Here is a 15,192-nt window from a genome sequence, read left to right on the forward strand (position 1 = left end):
GTGGGAGATGAGGAGAGACCAGTATGTATCTTACGTCTGCAAATTGGCAGCTGATAGTATGAGACCAAACAAATGAAGAAGACACTTACACCCCAGTCACGCCAATAAGCCACTCGAGTTCTTTCAGAGGAAACTTGGTGCGTACCATCAGCAGGAACATCGCTTTGTAAAAGCTGCATCAGTGAACAACAAAACACTAATGGCATCACACAAAGTCACATACAGAACTGCCCAATGCAAGAGACCACACACAATAGCAGAGGAGCTCATACTTCCCGCAGCTTTAGTTGTGGTGTCAACATGATGAGACAAGTGCTGCAAAATTGAAGGCTGTCCCTCTGTCCAATGATATAGTTGCAAGACGTATATATGCGACATTTCGAAGGACCTTGAAGAACAACTCACTGAAAAACTGAAAGATAAACGTTTCGCCTTACAAGCGGACGAGGCTGCTGACAGCAATACATACTGCTTGTTTATTGCTTCTGTTCACTTTGTCACGTCGGTCAGTGTGTGAGGATTTGCTGTTTTGCAAGCACGCCCCAAGGAAAGCGACAGCTGATGAGCTCTTTAGGCTTCTTGACTGCTTGTTACCTGGCAGAACATGGGCTGGAATGGGAGAACTGTCCGGGCGTTTGCACGCATGGTGCACAGACCATGGCAGGGAAAACGAAGGGCTTGCAGAGGGTCTCGCCAAATGCGCAATGGACGCACTGTGTCATACACAGAGAAGCGCTAGCATCAGGACGGATTAGCCCTGACCTAAACGAGATTTTGACCGCTGTTGTTAGGGTGGTCGGCTTCATCAAAACAAGACCCCTGAGAGCGCGGCTGTTCTCTGCACTTTGTGAGGAGAGCTGAACATTCAGCTGCGGTGTTTCGCAGCGAGGCTAGGTGGCTCTCGCGAGGTATGAGTCTTTGAGCTCAGAGAGGAAATTCGGGTGTTTCTGGAGGAGGAGCGTATGCATGAAGTTGCAAGCAAGTTTAGTGATGAGCAATTTTTGATGAAACTGGTCTATGTTAGCGATAGATTTGGAAAGGTGAATGAATTAAATTTTCGGCTTCAAGGCAGAGACAAGCACCTTCCTCACCTGGCTGACAAGATCAGTGCATTCACTCGAAAGATTGAGATGTGGGGCAGGTGACTTGTTCAAGGAAATACTGATTTCTTTGAGAATCTGAGCGAATTTGTCGAAACCTGTGATTCTGGGGCCATCACAGTGATCTCACGTCTTAAGGAGCACATCTCTTCCCTGAGAGGATTCTTTCAAAAATACTTCCCAGACAACAGTGCTCAGTATGACTGGGTGACAGATCCATTCAATGCAGCAGCACCTGCTGATTTCAGCTCTGCTGAAGAGGACCAGTTCATCGAGATGACATCTGACTCCAACCCTGAGGCTGAGCTTTACAGCTCAGACACAGAGTGAATTCTGGCTTGGTGTGGGGAGGGAGTATCCACCCATAGGACAGAGGGCTGTGGGCATTCTGGTTCGCTTCGCCACATCTGATCTCTGTGAGATGGGCATTTCTGCTGTTGCCTCACGTAAAACAAAGTACAGATCAAGCCTGCAATCCAGTTTTGAAAAGATGTGCAGTGCAAAACAGGCCCATTGCAGCCACTAATGCAGTGATAAGACGAGCTCTCACAGGCTAGCAGTTAGTAGGTCCCTCCGACAAAGCCTCGGCCATATGGGTCTCAGCTCCCGTAAAAGCGGCGGACTCCGTCTTGGCATGCTAGTTCAGTTTAGGTTTGATGGTCTTGAGCTGGAAAGGTGTGGACTTGTAGTGTCCGGAACCTGCGTGTTCAAAATGGCGTATCCTGAGGCGCATGTGTGCAAACTGCCGGCATTAATTAACTCCAGAGGCGCCTCGCAGTGACGTCATTTTATAAACACTGCGTAACCACACCTCCAATAATTTCTCAATGAAAATCAGAAAGGGAGACAATGAAGAGGGAAGAAGGCAAACATAACCCCTATCACTCCTGACAGTAAAAGATAATGGAAGTAAATTCATGTTTATTTTAATTATGGGTCGTTACAAATATGCTACGTTTTAAAAGTAGCAAGTAGTCACACAGTGAGAAAAAAAATAAATCATGTATAGTGTGGAGTTAGGAAACAACGAGACAGGAGACGTGAGAGTAGACGTAGTCGAGGTAGTTTACTAGCTCCAACTTTGCATGTCATACATTCGACAACGACACTGAGCGGAAATCCATTATCTGACCCCTCGCCTCCTCCCTTAAAGGTACACCGTCCTCTTAGGTGAATGTCTCTAGTTATACAGATGTGGGTCACCACAATAGAAATAAAAAAAGGTCGATGCATTAAGATGCATCAATAATGGTTTTATAATCGCATTGTAGCCCTCGGACTCGAATCGTGAGGTGCCAGTCGGACACGGGCTTCACACTGATTGGCTGATAATGCGCAGCTGCGTTGGGGTTTCCTCCTATAACGGAGAGAGAACCCGGAAGGAGAAGTCACGTTCTCTTGCCTCGTCTGTCACTCTGCTGTACAGGTGGCCGTTTCCCCGGGTAGAATTTGTCGGTCGGTCGGTCGGGGGGGACGCACAACTCTCAGCCAACTAAAGAAATGGGAAAGAAGCTCCTGTACATCTACCGCCGCCAAGAGACGAGAGCAGGCAGGCGAGACCGGAAACAGAGGAAGCGACTACCGACTGTGCCAGAGGAGGATGAGGAAAAGCAGCGAGATGAAATCGAAGGATGCGGACAGGGAGCGGATGAACAGGGAAAACGGTGCGGAGCCGGTGTGGGGCAAGAGGAGGCAGCTGCAGAAAAAGGTCGAAGACATAAAGTCGCCGCACCGGAGCGCTCTGACCTAAGCCAACCGAGGTCGAAGGAAACGGAGGGCAATAAGGATTTGTGGAGCAGCCGGGGAAAGTACTGCAAACCTCCAGAAGCAAGGAAAAATCGGAGACACAGACGAAAACATAACAGGGATGAACCTCCGCCGGCGTGGCTGATGGCTGTGATGTCCGACATTGAGGAGGCATTAACACATGAGCTGGTCATCGAGGAAGACCTTGAGAGGAATCAATGATCCACCGATAAGGCACATGGAGATGGTGACAGAGATTGTGGTTCTTGCGCACGCTCTGCATCTTCCTATTCTGAACATGAATTTGATCTGTCAAGAGCATATTGTTGATTGAACTGTCAAGTCTTTCCTAGTTTGAGAGATCAGGCACTCCTTCAGATTGAGGTTTGATTGCCCATCGTAGCGGATACAAGCGAGTACCTCTTTGGCATTTGATGTGAGATCATGGATTTCTTTGGACGGATTTATGTACGAAGCTTTTTTAACAAACTGGTCAAAAACTGTTTTAATTGGCATAATACGTGCCTCAACCCACCCCATTCATACACACAGATCACGACATGGAGAGCCTATCCTGTTTAGGTTTATCACTCTGCACATAATGAGAAAAGGATTCAGCCTCAATCGACAAAAAAACTTTTTTTTAAAAATTCTAAAAATGTATTTAATTGTATTGAAATATTGACTGGGAAATTATCAAAAGTTTGGGAACTCAGCAAAATAATAAAGATATTTTTAACACAAAAAACTCTGTTTTGCAGGTTTTTCGTTTTGTTGTTCATTTTGAGAAATCTATAAGTGTTAGTTAGCTGGTCGATGTTGGCCTCAAGTAATCTGTTTTAAGTTTCCTTTATTAATCCCCTGGGGGAAATTCGTTTAGTGCAAATGAACCCATCCTAGCTGTAATCTGTGTAGCCAGGAGCTGTGGGTCGCCGCCTTGTTGCCGCACCCGGGGACCAACTCCAGTTCTTTCCCCCATTGCCTTGCTCAGGGGCACAGACAGGAGGATAAACCCTAACATGCGTGTTTCTTTTGATGGTGGGGGAAACCAGAGCACCCGGAGAAAACCCACCGCAGACACGGGGAGAACATGCAAAGTCCACACAGAGGACCCCCCCCCCCAAGGTTGGACAAACCCGGGGTTCGAGCCCAGGACCTTCTTGCTGTGAGGCGACAGCGCTGACCACTGGGCCACTGTGCTGCCATTTGCCTACGTCATTGAGCGAATAGCATCAATTGCACGAGTCTGGTCTTATCATTCCCCATAGCGTTTAATATGAATGTATGATGTACACTAGTACAAAATAGGCTAATTGGTGTTTTTTTATGTTGCCAATGGTATTAAATCCATATTATAACGTGCATGGATAAGTAGACACGTTGGCCCTTAGCTGGCAGGTGGAATCCTTTAGTCAACTGGTTAACGTTGTCGCTTGCGGAGTGGGAGACACGGGTTCGCGTCCCGGCTGTGGCGACGATCCCCCAGACTGTCCCAGTCGCCACAATATGCTTAAAAAAGCAATATACACTCACTGGCCACTTTATTAGGTACACCTTGCTAGTACCGGGTTGGACGCCCTTTTGCCTTCAGAACTGCCTTAATCCTTCGTGGCATAGATTCAACAAGGTACTGGAAACATTCCTCAGAGAGTTTGGTCCATATTGACATGATTTGTCGGCTGCACATCCATGATGCGAATCTCCCGGTCCACCACATCCCAAAGGTGCTCTATTGGATTGAGATCTGGTGACTGTGGAGGCCATTTGAGCACAGTGAACTCATTGTCATGTTCAAGAAACCAGTCTGAGATGATTCGAACTTTATGACATGGCGCGTTATCCTGCTGGAAGTAGCCATCAGAAGATGGGAACACTGTGGTCATAAAGGGATGGACATAGTCAGCAACAATACTCAGGTAGGCTGTGGCGTTGACACGATGCTCAATTGGTACTAAGGGGCCCAAAGTGTGCCAAGAAAATATCCCCCACACCATTACACCACCACCACCAGCCTGAACCGTTGATACATGGCAGGATGGATCCATGCTTTCATGTTGTTGACGCCAAATTCTGACCCTACCATCCGAATGTCGCAGCAGAAATCGAGACTCATCAGACCAGGTAACGTTTTCCCAATCTTCTATTGTCCAATTTTGGTGAGCCTGTGCGAATTGTAGCCTCAGTTTCCTGTTCTTAGCTGACAGGAGTGGCACCCGGTGTGGTCTTCTGCTGCTGTAGCCCATCTGCCTCAAGGTTCGACGTGTTGTGCGTTCAGAGATGCTCTTCTGCATACCTCGGTTGTAATGAGTGGTTATTTGAGTTACTGTTGCCTTTCTGTCAGCTCGAACCAGTCTGGCCATTCTCCTCTGACCTCTGGCACCAACAAGGCATTTTCGCCCACAGAACTGCCGCTCACTGGATATTTTCTCTTTTTCGGACCATTCTCTGTAAACCCTAGAGATGGTTGTGCGTGAAAATCCCAGTAGATCAGCAGTTTCTGAAATACTCAGACCAGCCCGTCTGGCACCAACAACCATGCCACGTTCAAAGTCACTTAAATCACCTTTCTTCCCCATTCTGATGCTCGGTTTGAACTGCAGCAGATCATCTTGACCATGTCTACATGCCTAAATGCATTGAGTTGCTGCCATGTGATTGGCTGATTAGAAATTTGCGTTAACGAGCAGTTGGACAGGTGTGCCTAATAAAGTGGCCGGTGAGTGTAGATACAACTCGGGTGCACGGAATGTATTTCTGTCATTTCTATGGTGAAACCTGGTTACTCACCCGAGAAGCACTTGAGGATGTGAGAACATCAGAAAATGAGTGGATGTTGTGCATAGGAGAAAAAAGAAATGTGTTTTGTTTTATTTTTGATTCATAAAATTGAGATTTAATGGCATTTTATACTAGAAAACAACTACTGTGAACATGAGTCTCTATATTTTGAAAGAAGTCAATAGACCTTGACATGCAATGAAAGAAGAGAAAAAAAGACATGACTACTTGCACTTTGAAATGTTTAATCAATTTAACGGGAACGGATCCGGAAAGAAAGGCCACGTTCTCCTGCCTCTTCTGTTACTCTGGTTTACAGCTTTCTTATCTGCTACTACAGCCCCACGTAACAATAGCACCAGGAGTAAAATTGAAGAGTTATCTTGAAAGCAGAACTGCTCTGACGTTATCTGTTTTGAAGCAGATTCTGAGGACTCATTACATTGAGTAAGATGCTGCAGAATTATATCACTCCTTACTCTTGCAGCTCAGGAACAAAGAGACACACCAATTCAGTTTTTGGTGTGAGCTATGGATTTGTGACAACATGTTCTCTTAGCATCAGGAAGAAGCCAGACCGGATTAAAGTATGAGCCTGGACTAATAAAAAAACAATTTTGTCAGACCTCAAGCCTTACCTGCAAGATCCACACGTAGGGGATGAAGTGTTACTGGAAAACATGAACACTGTACTTGCTGGAGATGGAACGGAAACACGAGTTTTCCACTACAGCAAAATCCAGAGTGGTAAACGTTGCAGCAGTAAGTCAGTAGGAACCTGAGGATGTTAACCGGGCCAACTGTTCCACCATGAAGAAATGCACTGTACCAAAGAGCAACACTCTAATAGGGAAGCAGGAAACAGGCAATATGCGAAGCCTTCCAGAACCTCACTACTCAAGTAGCAAGCCTCACCCAGAAGCTGAAACATCACATACAAAGAGTTAATGACCAGCCCCCTCACAAGCACAAACCTCAAGTCACCCTGTCTAATGCAAGGTGCTGCCACCAGTGTGAACACTCAAATCAGGGCAGGAGATGCAATCACTGTTACAAATATGGCAGCGACGAGCACTGGTCAGCAGGTTGTCGTAAGTGGGTGGTAACTAAAGCAACATCAACAAAATCTAAATCTCCCCTACTACAGAGAATACCAGCACCTTAGGCCTTGGCCATCTCAAAATGCCTCTCTCTAGTAAACACGAGAAAGAAGTGAAGCTCATAGGACACATATCTGGTCCAGTGTTCCCTGGGAGGTTTTCACTAGTGATGCACGGGTCAACCTGCGTGTTGGGTGGATTCGGGTAAACTTACTAGAAAAAAAATCCCATGTTCGGGGCATAAAGTGACAAAACAACATTCAGAGTAAATTATCAGAAATTTACAGAAACATTGCATGAAATAGGCTAGGCTGTGCATTACTAGTCCACCATCTCGTCCTCTCTCTCTGTCACATGTACGAATGCAAGGAGCTTTTTCCATCAATTTGCAACTGTGGTTTTGTCAATGCACGTGTTTTACAGTGTTGAGGCTTCAGCTACGAGTATGAATAAGTGGCATCCGTAGCTTCCGCTTACACCGCCAAACCTCGCGCGTGCCCGTGTGCGTGAGAGAGAAAGAGAGACAGTGTTTATACATGTTTTTAATGATCGGTTACTTGCAGTGTCGGCCTGATTGGGGCAGTGAAGTGCAGTCGGGGGGGGGGCAGGGTAGGCAGTGCCTCACCCAGGCTAATAAGAAGAAAAAAATCATGATAGTTACACATTTTTTGTTTATTTCTATTTATTTTTTTTAACTTTAATTTGTTAAGATTGTTGTAAAAATAATAATTAAAAAAATCCTGTAAAACTTGTTGTTTTATCAATAAAAGGCATGCTCTATTCAGGATGGCTTGCTCCCAAAGCTAGCATTCGTGAAAGCAGGCTGCTGAGGCAGAGTTTGCTTGAGCCTCTCTCTGGCACAAATAAATACAGCTCACTGCCTACCCATCCATGGACCTCACTGCACGTTACTGGATGGGGGGACGTTTGCGGGCCATGCCCCCGTAAATGAGTTATTGTGCCCCCCAGCTGCAGGCCAAGCCTTTGACGCCAAACTTTGCGTTTTATTAATTATTTTATATTTCCATCCATCCATCCATTATCGAAATCGCTTATCTTGCTCTCAGGGTTGCGGGGACGCTGGAGCCTATCAATCAATCAAGCAGTCATTTGGCGGCAGGCGGGGAGACACCCTGGACAGGCCGCCAGGCCAACACAGGGCCCACACACACACACACATTCACACCTAGGGACAATTTAGTACAGCCAATTCACCTGACCTACATGTGTTCGGACTGCGGGAGGAAACCGGAGCACCCGGAGGAAACCCACGCAGACATGGGGAGAACATACAAACTCCACACAGAGGAGCATCCTAAGGTGCATCATATTAAAAGTGGGAATATTTTTACCAAATGAAATGAAATAAAAACAAAAATAAGAAAAGAAAAAAAAACACATTTTGTTGGTCATATTTGCATACGGTCACATTTGGGGGAGAAGTATGCTCATTGGCCTGATGCTTGAGCTACGAGGGGACTGATCTATGTTTGATCTTTGATCTATGAGGGGGATCTATGGGGGATTTGATTTGTTGTCATTAAGTTAACATACAGCCAAAGACTAGAAAATCTCACCCGAAAGAAACAAAAAGTCAAAATCAGGAAGAGACAGTAAAAATAAATATGAAAACAAAACAAAATACTTACAATGCACTCGAAAACTTCAAGCAAGAATGAGTACAGCTTGTGGACCCCAAGACAAGCAGGAAGCCGTCTAAACTTGGAAGCAAGGGAATTTTACCCCAGGGCAGAAAAGCATCCTGAGGAGGGCCAGGAGCTGGAAGAAAATCCTGAGGAACTGAGGAGGAGCTGGCACATGAAGAATGTTGTGTAGAGGAGGAGGAATAAGGGTTGGAAGAGGTTCAGATAGAAATTGGAAGGATGAGGGGGAGGCCTGAAAGAGACAGACGACTCCGGTGCATCTACACGTATGACCAGTTAGGCCAGCCCACGTTCCAGCCAGTGAACTTGAGGGTATGCAGTGTGGATGATGGAGAGGTAAAGCCGAGAAGACCTCCCTTGACAAGAAATGACCCTGTCTTTTGGAACCAGTGTCCTTTGAGTCCAAATACACAGTGCATGTACTGGTAGTATTGAGTCATTGTAAAGTGAATTAAAATAGTTCAGCTATTTACAGGTTACAGCACAGTAGTACATTGGAGTTTATATTGGTTACAATTCAATTTTATGCTTAGATTTGAGGTGATTTAATACAGTAAAATTTGTAAGCATCTGAGATGGCAAACACAATAACACTTTTAAAGGAATAATTATTTTTTCACAAAAAGTGTTGAAAGATACTAATATCAAACTGAAAGAAGATGTGCGTTAACATGTGACTCAATTAGTACTGTGCATATAGCATAAAAAGGATGTGAAGATACATTAACGTGAGGTGAATATGGTAGTTTCCAGATGTCATTACAGGATGTCAGGGGTGCCTAACATCCTGTAATGATGATCCAGCAAGACAAGAAAATTATAGAGATTTATATATTTGTTTTTATGCAATTCTTGCTTGAAGAAGAGAAAATGCTCATGTAGTCTGTGCAAAGAAACTGTATACAAGCATTCACCTTCTCCTGTGATGTAATGTTATTTGTTGTATTGTTTGTCCAAAGTTTATTGCTACCTATGTTGTTGAGGGAAAAGAAAATGTTATGGCAGCGTTTTATTTATTTATTTTTTTAGTGGGGGAGGGTGTTGCGACCTGCAATCAGGAACTATTCCAAAGTAATGAAGCAAGAGAATATTTACATGTATTTACATTTTCATATATTTACGTCTTTATACATACATATTGACGTTCATTTGTATTAATCCGCTTTTAAAATACCTGTATGGAGACTGCATCTACTCATATATTTTCGTAATGTGTGTGTGTGTGGTGTTAGTGTGTGTGTGTTAGTTAGTGTAGATAGCGGGACGGAAAACTAAAGCATTTATGATCCTAATTCTTTTTGGAGGTGGTAGGTATTGTCTCAGAGAGTAAGGGAAAAATCCCAGAAAATTAAAATTATGCATAATTATGCGTAAATCTGCAAAATATGCATTTTTCTAAAAATGGCTAAAAACCACTTTTCTCGGCATTTCAGGTGATTCTGAGCATCTTTGATTTTTTCACCTATATAAAAAAAATTTCTGGGACTTATGTTTTGGCATTATACAAAATATATGCATTTTTGCAAAAATGCACTTATGATCCTAATTTTTTTGGAGGTGGTAGGTATTGTTCCAGAGAGGACCAGAAAAATAGCAGAAAATTAAAATAATTATAATAATTATGCAAAATATGCGTTTTCTAAAAATGGCTAAAAACCACTTTTCTCGGCATTTCAGATGATTCTGAGCATTTGGGGGAGGGAGTTTAGGGGCAGGGGGAAGACGGTTAGCTGGTAGGATGAAGAGGAGGGAGACGGGTGGATAACCAAACCGCTACATTGTAGCGGGGTTATTCTAGGTGTATTTATAAACGAAAAGGATCGTTTCTTTAAAAGGATATGACGCATTAGGTCAGAGGAAAAAGGGAAGGACGCTGTGTTAGAAAAAACAAAACGGCATGGCGGGTTCATGTGCCGTGCGGCGTCCTGAATTTTGTCAGCGCAAAAAATAACAAAAACCGGAGGTGCCCAAGATGGCGACCAGAGCAGTCGTGTTTTATTGCGCCTGGGCGACATTTAGGAGTTACCACACCCCAAAGTTTGTTTTCTGTATAGCTTTGGTCACGGAAATTGTTCTAATGTAGTGGTTACAGGGATACACATGTAACCGGTTATTTTCTTGCCCGGCGCGGGATTCGATACGGCGTGTTACTGCACCACAAGGCGACATCACTGATCGCTCGGCTAAAGGGTCAAACCCGTTAGCTAGGGGCTACGTTATTAGTAGTGTCGCGGGACTGGGTTTAGATGTTCTTATATTAAGTAGTTGGAGGCTGGGAATTATGGTGCGACAACACAGTCTCTGGCGTTAATTAGCCGGGCTAGGCTACGGGTTTAGCAACCCACCTTGCACTGCTCCTGCAGTCTGCAGACGATGACGGACGCTGGCTAGCCTGGCTGGGATGGTCTCACTCTGCAGACACTCGCACTGTCACTGGCTGCACACTCTGATCTCTCTCTGGGGGCTGGTAATCACTCTTACTGGTTCTATTATGGTCGTCGCTGGTTAGTCACTGTCTAGCGTCAGCTCAGTCGAGGTGTAGGAGTCAGGAATGTTACGTCTGATCGCTAACACGTTATGCTAAGCTAACACTGTGTGACAGTCTGTAAACCACTATAACAACTAACCCACGCTGTGCTGTGCAATGGATAACAATAGGCAGCACGCACGCATTCCTAAGTCTCTTCTCATTGGCTAACAGGGTCTCGCGTTACTTTAGTCAGACTGTCTGTTTGTCACTATCTGTCAGGGAGCTGTCCCGCAACACTACCCCCCCTTTAGATTGTTGAGTCCCTTCAACATAAAGATAAAATAACTCTGGGAACTAGAGTCGGAATTACACCCGGGACAAAACACCCGGCACACAACTAGGCCCGGAACTAAGGGCGTCAAAATAAACTGGTTGGGTGGTCACTATTAAAGTAGGACTCCTGTGACTAGCCTAGTAACCCCCTAAGTCAACTAGTCACGTCCGTCAAGATCAGTCTCGAACAGAGTCCCGGAGCCAGGCAGGCGGCCGGACTGGTCTGCCCCGTCTAGTGGTGGGGAGGGGCAGGGGCTCAGCAACGTCTGCTTCGGCTCCCTCTGGGTCAGGGGCGGAAGACTGCCCGCCTGGAACACGGGCTGCGGCCTCTCGGCGTCGAGTAGTGGTCGGCTCCCCTGGAGAACTGCTGGCAGCCAAGGGCGGAGACAAGGAGGGAGACACCTGGGCGCTCGTGGGGCTTTCATGGGGCTTTCGTGGGGCTTTCATGGGGCTTTCGTGGGGCTTCCGTGGGGGGGCCCGATGTGTCATCTTCCTCATCGGGGAACACGTCTTCCAGACGTAGGTCGAGGTCGTCATCGCTCTCGAACCCCTGATCCTCCGCCAGTCCACCGATATCCTCCTGTCGCTCAATCTCTTTGTCGTCCGCTGCCTCTGTTTCCGGATCCTCGAGGTCTTCTCCTGGTGTACTCGGCAGGTTCTCTCCTGACGCCGGAATCTGCAGCAGTGCGTGCCGCCTCTGCTGAATCCAGATGGGTACTTCCTCGGCGAGGTAGGGCAACAGTCGGTCATGGTGGAGGACTCTCTCCTTCCTGCCCTCTTGGACACGGTACAGGACGTTTCCCATCTTCTCTGTTATGAGTGCCGGGCCTCTCCACCGTGGCTTCAACTTTGGCGATTGGCCCTTCTTTCGCGCGTCGTCCCTGACATACACCAGATCTCCGGGGTGGAATGTGCGTTGACGGGCCCGCAGATCGTGGTCTTTCTTGCTCCGGAGTTGAGATGTACGGAGACGCTCACGTGCCAGTTCGTGGATGTCTAGCATGTTGGCTTCCAGGTCAGCAACATATTCGGCTGGGGGACTACGATGGGCGTTGGCCTCCTGCACCCGTAGAGTGAGTCCTTGGGGCTGGTGGACTTCACGGCCAAGCATCATCCGGTTCGGCGTATACCCTGTAAGGGCATGGGGTGAGCTGCGGTATGCGCTGGCGAGGAGGTGGAGGTTCTTGTCCCACTCACGCTGGTTTTTCTCTACGTAGCAGCGGATCATTTGGAGAAGCGTCCGATTAAACCTCTCAACTTGGCCATTCGACGCAGGATGGTAAGGAGTCGTTCTGGTTTTGGCTATTTGGAGAAGCTCACAGAGGTCACGGAACAGGCTGCTTTCAAAGTTGCGTCCCTGATCTGTGTGGATTTCTAGGGGCGACCCGAACCGGGAGATGAACTCCTGTAGAAGCTTCGTCGCAGTCACTTCCGCGGTTTGTTCAGGGATAGCTGCGACCTCCACCCACCGGGTGAACTAGTCCACCATGACAAGGACGTACTTGTTCCCGGATGCCGAGATAGGGAACGGCCCGACGACATCTATGTGGACCCTGTCCATGGGAGCACCGGCCTGGAACAGTTGCATCTGAGCTCTGCCGACCCTCCCGGAAGACTTGCAGGCTTGGCACTGTGGGCACCGGCGGACAAATTGTTGGACGCTGTCCGCCAGTCCCACCCAGAAGAACTCCCGCTTGACTCGGTGGCACGTCTTTTCTCTTCCCAGGTGGCCTGACTGCGGAGGGCAGTGGCAAGAACGCAGGACTTCTTGTTGGAGGGCTGCTGGAACTATCAGGCGGTAGACAGGGACTTGGCCGGTTCCCTCATCCCAGCGGTAATAGAGAACGTCTCCACGGCGTTCCACATGGTCCCAGCACAACCAGAACTTGCGCACGGCCGGACCCTCCAGGGCTACTTCATCTTGAGACGGTAGCTGGCCTCCATCCTTCCAGGCGTGAAGCTTCCTCAGCAAAGGGTCACTGCGCTGGTACTCTGCCAGCTCCTTCTCGGTATACTGGGGCAGCCAGTTAACAGTGGGTGGCGATGACTGGATCCCAGTGTTTGAGTTCTCGTCCACTGGTGGCTCGGCAGTGTCCACCGGGTTCTGGTCGGGTGTCGAAGGTCTTGACGCCGGATCCGTAGTCGCCGGGGTCCTCGTCGTCCTACGGATCGCCAGGGGGACCACGTCGTCGACATCCTCGTCGAACCTTGCCCATCTCTGGTGTTCACGTCGGCAGTACGGGCAGCCTTGGCAGGGCAGTGAGTCGGGGCTTTCTCCTGCCCGGTAGCAGTCACAAGTTGGCGCTGGCGCCCTTGAAAGTGCATCCGCGTTGCCATGCTTGACTCCTGCTCGATGCTCTATTTTGAAGTGGAACTGGCTAAGCTCCTCAATCCACCTTGCTAGCTGGCCTTCGGGACTTTTAAAGCGGAAGAGCCAGGTCAGGCTGTTGTGATCAGTTCTCAAGGTGAAGCGCCGTCCGAGCAGGTAGTGCCGGAACTGTCTGGCGAACCGGACTACGGCCAGCAACTCCCGGCGAGTTACGCAGTACCGTTGTTGGACTTTTTGGAGGTGGGCGCTGGCATAGGAGACAACCCTTTCCTCCCCCTCTTGGACCTGCGAGAGCACCGCGCCTATACAGGTGTTTGAGGCGTCAGTGTCGAGGATGAACTCGCCATCTTTGGTGGGGTAGGCTAGCACCGGAGTGGATGTGAGTCTCTTCTTCATCTCCTCGAACGCCTCCTGCTGGCGATCGGTCCAGTGGAACTCTGTTCCTTTACTCTGAAGCTCGTACAGCGGGTTGCAGATGAGAGAGAAGTTGCGGACGAAGCGTCGGTAGTAGTTGCACAGCCCAAGAAAGGCCTGGAGCTCCGTGATGTTGGAGGGTGGACTCCAGTCTTCCACTGCCTTCACCAGCTCGGGGTTGGGAGCGATCCCCTGTCCGCTCACTATGTGGCCCAGGAAAAGCACTTCGCTGCGCAGGAGATGACACTTTGAGGGCTTGAGCTTGAGCCCGCTGGCTTGGACCCGCTCGAGGACGATGGCCAGGTTCTTCAACCCATCTTCAACACTGCGGCCAATGACGATGACGTCATCTAGGTACACGAGGAGGCTCTTCCACTGCAACCCGCGCAGGACAACCTCCATGGCCCTCTGGAAGGTGCCTGGCGCGTTGCAGAGTCCGAAAGGCATTCGGGCGTACTCGTACAGGCCATAGCGAGTAATGAAGGCCGTCTTGCATCGGTCAGCAGGATGGACTCCAATTTGCCAGTATCCACTCTGCATGTCTAACGTGGAGAACACGGTTGCGCCTTCCAGGGTGTCCAGACACTCTTCAATCCTTGGAAGCGGGTACGCGTCCTTCAGCGTCAGTTCATTGAGTCTTCGGTAGTCAATACACCATCGAACGCCTCCATCTTTCTTCCTCACCAGGACCACAGGTGAAGCCCACTCAGACGTCGATGGCGTTATCACTCCAGCCTTCAGCATTTCCTGGAGGTGCTGTTCCTCCTCTTGCTGGAACCCCAGCGGTGTGCGGCGGGCTGCCTGGCGTACTGGGCGTCCCTCTCCGGTGTCGATGCGGTGCTGGACAGCATCAAAACAGCCCAGGTCGTCGTTTGCTGCTGCAAAGACCTCCTTGTGCTTGACCAGAAGCTGCAGTAGGGCTCTCTGCTGCCCCTCTTCGAGCTCCTTACTGGCGGCTGCATACAGGGATGACAGATGGTCTGGTAGATCCAAGGCTGTTGCGGACTCCAGCCGTCGCACTGACACTTGTTCCTTCTCCGCCGGGTTCGTGGGGTTCGGCTCTAGGGACGGGGTTTCCTCTGCCTCAACCAACACGCCCAAGCAAACACCTCTCCTTAGGGTCACTTCGCGGGGCGACAAGTTGCATAGTCGCACAGGGACTCTCTTGGCAACGTCGACTACTACACTGCCTGAAGAGACTCCTTCTGCAAGGCCAGTGGGCTCCAGGACGGCAGAAATTCCTGGCTTTGGGCCTTCC

At 48.5% G+C, this 15,192-nt stretch overlaps 1 protein-coding gene across 6 annotated transcripts in view; it reads right to left on the bottom strand.

Annotated features, from left to right (window-relative positions):
- LOC130121764 (potassium channel subfamily T member 1-like) overlaps nt 1–15,192 on the bottom strand; it is a 166,005-nt gene that overhangs the window by 70,900 nt on the left and 79,913 nt on the right. The gene's annotated exons all lie outside the window — the stretch shown is intronic.

This window comes from Lampris incognitus, chromosome 1 (genome assembly GCF_029633865.1).
Source record: "Lampris incognitus isolate fLamInc1 chromosome 1, fLamInc1.hap2, whole genome shotgun sequence".
Classification (NCBI taxonomy): domain Eukaryota; kingdom Metazoa; phylum Chordata; class Actinopteri; order Lampriformes; family Lampridae; genus Lampris; species Lampris incognitus.